The sequence below is a fragment of the Oncorhynchus mykiss genome, chromosome 24, assembly GCF_013265735.2.
Source record: "Oncorhynchus mykiss isolate Arlee chromosome 24, USDA_OmykA_1.1, whole genome shotgun sequence".
Classification (NCBI taxonomy): domain Eukaryota; kingdom Metazoa; phylum Chordata; class Actinopteri; order Salmoniformes; family Salmonidae; genus Oncorhynchus; species Oncorhynchus mykiss.
In genome coordinates, this window is record NC_048588.1 from 6,142,090 (window position 1) to 6,148,173 (window position 6,084).

Genomic DNA, 6,084 nt, shown 5'->3' on the forward strand with positions numbered 1-6,084 from the left:
TTCCAAGTCCAGAACAGACTACACTCAAGGAGTAAAATCGGATTTAAAAAAACAGAATAAAATATACTGCTGTTACCAGATGGAAAAGACTGCTCCCTGACTTCTGTGGCCCATGCCCTGGGAAAGGCTTGTGTTCAGGGACACCGTGTTAAGCAAGGCTGCATTCAACATGTGTTCCTCCTGCAGTGATGATTGTCAACCGCAATCGTTCATCAGCAGAGTTTCATCATTGTGCGTCTCTTTCTGCAGGGTTAGTGTTTGAGGTGCTGGCCGCTCGCTTCTCCTCCTGCACATGCTCAGACATGGTCTGGCAGAGGGTGCGCTGGAAGCTGCTGGAGACCGTCCCAGAGTGCTGGCTGGAGTGTGTTCTCACTGGGCTGGTGTGGACTGTCAACAGGTAAGGGAAGGGGAGATTGCTAGAGGTTATAAAAAAGGTGTCAAGCTTTGTCTTTGTCCCATGTCTTTTTCTCGTAATGCAAGTGTTCTTTTTCCTCTAAGCCTGACAGGGGTCCAGGATCATGGGGAACCTGGTGTTGAAGGACAGAAAGTCCACTTAAAAAGCTGTTGTTATAGCTAAAGTCTTCAACTTCACTCTTGTTTTGAGGATTCTTCTGGGCTACCCGACTCAGGACAGGGAGAGGCCACTACTTATACAGGTGAGTGTACAACAGTCTTTTGTGTTATGATGATATGTGTGTATTTTCTTGACAATGTTGATTGTGTGTGTGTGACTGCGTGTGTCCAGGTGCTGCGGTTGCTGTGCCAGGCCTGAGCCAACCCCCTCTGGAGCAGAAGCTCTGTGAGCCGGGCTCTGCTGCTGTGTGTGACTGAGTGATGCAGAGCTACAGTAGCTACGCTCAGGTAACACCCCTAATATTACGGCACAGTATTGTCACACGATCAGAGCTGTTCATACTACTTTCTGACCTGCCCGCCTCTTGAGTTATATATTCATTTTTCCTAGGAAAACGATAAACATTTTGTTATGGGAAGTGTCCATGTAGTCCCACCTTGTTGAAGTCTGTTTTCTTCTGTTTTGTGCCTAATGATCCCAACACTAATGTCTTTTCCCATGTCAGAGTTACTGCAGGTCATGCTGGGAGGGATACAGAGTCACCTGGATAGCAGCGTAGTGCATGTGAGGGGCATGGTGGTTGGGGAGTGTCTCCGCTCCTGCATGGACATCAACAGAGCCAAGCTCAAACTCGAGGTATACTACAGTATGGCACCTTACCCAAGGTTTTGGGGGCATCTCAATAGTCTGAAGTGACTTATATTCTGTTCTCTGCTCATACTGCTCTGAATGAACTGGACAGGTGAAGACAAATACCATAATGCTTTCACCTATCTGCTGTTCAGATCAGTGCAAATGAAAGGAGTTAGAGGAAGCCACTGTAGACTATTGAAGTGCACCCCTACAATAAGCTTTGCCTGCCTTATTATGATTAATGTGTAGGACACAGGGAAGGGTGTGTGTTTCTTTCCCTCAGGATGAGGAGACCAAGGAGCTGCTCTCACTGATGACTCCACTTTCTGATGAAGAAACGGAGCCGCTTGATGACAGATTGGCTCGTCCTCGAGGTCAAAGGGCAGACCATACCATCCCAGGCTGCTTCAGTGGCCCAGAAATCAGGAGCTGACCCAGACTCTTGTTATACACTACATTTATTAACATAATGTTGTCTGTGAGACTGAAGTTGTATATTTAATTCAAATCATTACAACTTAATGAATCTTCCCACGAGCAAGTTAAGGCATGGTATAGAGCTCACCAACTTGTAGTCCTAAAAAACATAAATGCTTCAAAAATCACAAAAATGTAGATTAACCGATGAAGATTATCTCATTGAGAACATATACGATCTCCTAAGCCTGTGTTTACTACAGACCTTATTTTCGGTGTTTATCCAAAAACCCTACAAAAACGCCATTAATTTCCCCATAACCTTGTCCAATGAACCATGGTGGAGTTAGTGCCTACAAAAAGACGCCATTTCTATTTCTCGCTACAGTAGTGTTGTATTAACTAGGCTCTATGTCCCTGTCCTGTGTTTGTATGAACCAGTGATGATTCGCTCACCCCCTACTGACCAGGAGATGAGACAAGCCGCCCCGCCTTGCTACCTCCGAGACAGTCTTGGAGAGTAAGATACAGTACATTCGAAAAGTATTCAGACCCCTTCCCCATTTCGTTATAGCCTTATTCTAAAAGGGATTAAATGAAACATTGGACTCTGCAAGGTGTTGAAAGTGTTCCACAGGGATGCTGGCCCATGTTGACTCCAATGCTTCCCACAGTTGTCAAGTTGTTTGGCTGGCCTTTGGGTGATGGATCTTTCTTGATACACACAGGAAACCGTTGAGTGCAGGGTACTTGAATTAAAATGAGCAGAACAGAACATGATCAAATATGTTATTTCCTACGTGTTTTCCTTTCACCACAATGGTACTCAGCCAGGCAGGTACAGAATTGATTGATTAAGCGCCGCCAAACATCACATTGATAGCTAAAAGGCCGGGCAAATGTAGATGTATTCCTGCCTGGCAGGATACTGATGTTAATGAATGGGTTTTGCCAGACAACCAGGGATGTAGTGGAGCGTGAACGCCGTTTACGCACATTTTTACTTGTGAAATAGCATTTATTTTTGTATTATTGTTTACCCACTTATTATTACGTTCCCAGCATTGATCAGAGTTCTAACCTCAGCAGGAGCAGTTGACTGAAATTAAGATGGCTACCATCAAAAGATGGGCTAATACAATTTCTCTTAACAAAATACATTTTATTTACAGAGGGTAGTGAGACAAACAGAAATGAAGGAGGCAAAGGAAGATCCAAAGAGAGGAAGTGTTGAAGCAAGCAGGGACGGAGGACAGTGTTACAGTTGTACCCAAACTTGGGGTCCCCAAAATTTTAAATAGGGTCCCCTGAGAGTTCTTAATCTTATTAAACACATTAATAACTTGTATCTCTTCAAATGGGTATAGAATGCAACATTTTAGAGTCAACTAAAGGAAAGGCATTTTACACGGTCAGAATTCATGTCATTGTGTTGGGACAGCTTGTGGGACCCAACATGTTGACTTATAAAGACAATTTAAATATTATTATGTACACTGAACAAAAATATAAATGCAACATGCAAAAATGTCTAAGATTATACTGGGTTAGTTCATTTGAGAAAATCAGTCAACATCATCAGTACTCATCAGTACTGACTCACCACTCTTGTGTAGTAAATAAGTAGTGAAACGAGTAGAACTTGTAAGGTAGTGATGAATAGTATGTATTTTTTTTCATGTGGTTGATATACTGCAATCTGGTGGCGACGAAAAACATTTGCGTAATAGGAACTATTACAAGTTGATGATCCTTGAAAATAAATATTAGTGCTTAAAAGACTGCAGCATTGCAGTTCTTGACACAAACCGGTGCGCCTGGCACCTACTACCATACCCCGTTCAAAGGCACTTTAATCTTTTGCCTTGGCCATTCACCCTCTGAATGGCACACATACACAATCCATGTCTCAAGGATTTAACATCAATAGGGGATCATAGCGTTCACCTGGTCAGTCTGTCGTGGTGTCCACAACGTTTTGTACACACCATGCACAGTTTTGACAAGGTGGATGATACATACTGAATTTATACTGTTTTTCATACTAAGATGTGTTGCTTTTTCACATATTTGTTCATTGGTTTTGCAAGAGTTGGTTGATGGGTCAGTTCATTGGTTTTCAAATATGTTGATGCCATTGATTAAGAATAGGATGCAATGTCCACCCCAAAATATAAGCTTGTTTTACTCCATTGTTTGTAAACCAATATATAATTGTACAAATAAATTGTTGGTTGCATAAATAATGACTAAATGTTACATGAAATGTTATTAAGAAATATTTAAACCGAATGAAAACCCCCTATGTTTAATATGTATTGGCAATAATTCACTTAATGGTGAGGCATAGAATAATACAACATGTCTTTTCTCACACTGGATGTTTGAAATATGAGGTGATTTTAGTCATGCTTCTTTAGTAGTGGAATAAAGACAATTAGCACTTGAATGTTCTTAATCAATACTGTGTACTTACTGAATTGATGTGATTATGAATCCAATTGTTCATTGACCAATTTGATACTGTGTCCATTTGAATGAAACTACATTGAAATTACTTTGTTTTCAAGTCATTGAAACAACCTGAAAAAACTTTTCAACTTCCAACCGAAAGTAGGATATTAGGAAGATGTTCTTGATGTTTGGTACACTCAATGTATACTGTCCAAAATGTACCCTTGCCATAAGTGTCCCCATGGCATACTACATACAGTGCCTTCGGGAAAGTATTCAGACCCCTTGACTTTTTCCACATTTTGTTACGTTACAGCCTTATTCTGAAATTAAATCATTCCCCCCCCCCCCCCCCCCCCCCCCCTCAAACTACACACAGTACCCCATAATGACAAAGCAAAAACAGGTTTAGAATTTTTGCAAATGTATTACAAATAACAAAAACTATCACATTTACAGAAGTATTCAGACCCTTTATTCAGTACTTTGTTGAAGGACCTTTGGCAGCAATTACAGCATCAAGTCTTGTATGACAAGCACCTCCTGCATTGTCTTGGCTGTGTGCTTAGGGTTGTTGTCCCGTTGGAAGGTGAACCTTTACCCCAGTCGGAGGTCCTGAGCGCTCTGGAGCAGATCTTCACCAAGGATCTCTGTACTTTGCACCGTTCATCTTTACCTCGATCCCGACTAGTCTCCCAGTTCACGCCACTGAAAAACATCCCCACAGCATGATGCTGCCACCACCATGCTTCACCATAGGGATGGTTTTGGCCAGGTGATGAGCGGTGCCTGGTTTCCTCCAGACGTGATGCTTGGCATTGAGGCCAAAGAGTTCAATCTTGGTTTCATCAGACTAGAGTGTCTTGTTTCTCATGGTCTGAGATTCCTTTAGGTGCCTTTTGGCAAACTCCAAGCGGGCTGTCATGTGCCTTTTACTGAGGAGTGGCTTCCGTCTGGTCACTCTACCATAAATGCTTGATAGATGGAGTGCTGCATAGATGGTTGTCCTTCTAGAAGGTTCTCCCATCTCCACAGAGGAACTCTGGAGTGCTGTCAGAGTGACCATCTGGTTATTGGTCACCTCCCGGACCAAGGCCCTTCTCCCCTAATTGCTCAGTTTAGCAGGGAGGCCAGCTCTAGAAGAGTCTTGGTGGTTCTAAACTTCCATTTAAGAATGATCAAGGCCACTGTGTTCTTGGGGGACCTACAATGCTGCATAATCTTTTTGGTACCCTTCCCCAGTTCTGTGCCTCGTCACAATCCTGTCTCGGAGCTCTACGGACAATTACTTCGACCTCGGCTTGGTTTTTGCTCTGACATGCACTGTCAACTGTGGGACCTTTATATTAGACAGGTCATGCCCTTCCAAATAATGTCCAGTCAATTGAATTTATCTCAGGTGGAATCCAATAAAGTTTATTAAAGGATCATCAAAGATGATCCATGGAAACAGGATGCATCTGAGCTCAATTTCAAGTCTCCTAGCAAAGCATCTGAATCGTTATGTCTAAGGTATTGCAAACATTTCTGAACCTGTTTTCGCTTTGTTATTATGGTGTAATGTGTAGATTAGTTTTTAAATGCATGTTAGAATAAGGCTATAACAAAATGTGGAAAAAGTGAAGGGGTCTGAGTACTGTTTGAACATATGAACTTAGCTATGAATCTGGAAATACACTGTCTTGCAATACTTGGCACCAGTTGTCTATTCTTTTTGAGAACTCAAAAGGAAAAAACTTCAGTCAAACCAGATGGATAAATTATTTGTGGTCGTCTATGGAGAGTTTCTGTCGACAGGCATATAGAGAATAATATTTGCCTGCGAAGTAAAACCACACCTTCGTCTTTCTTCTATTGTCGCTACCCAATCAGACTACGGACAGCCATCTTCATGAGAGACATAACTGACCTCATTTTACACATCGAATTGTGAACATAATACCAAATAATAGTTTTATACAGAGATCACCTGAAATATGTAGATTGGTCTTTCTCAGAACATTGTC

The 6,084-nt window shown here is 41.9% G+C and overlaps 1 long non-coding RNA gene across 1 annotated transcript; it reads left to right on the forward strand.

The window, feature by feature from the left end:
• The first annotated feature begins 313 nt into the window (after positions 1-313).
• LOC110503584 lies at positions 314-1,764 on the forward strand. The gene is made up of 4 exons (XR_002470495.2): positions 314-656; positions 746-861; positions 1,080-1,210; positions 1,491-1,764. It is a non-coding gene; the product is annotated as an uncharacterized LOC110503584 (long non-coding RNA).
• Positions 1,765-6,084: the final 4,320 nt, after the last annotated feature.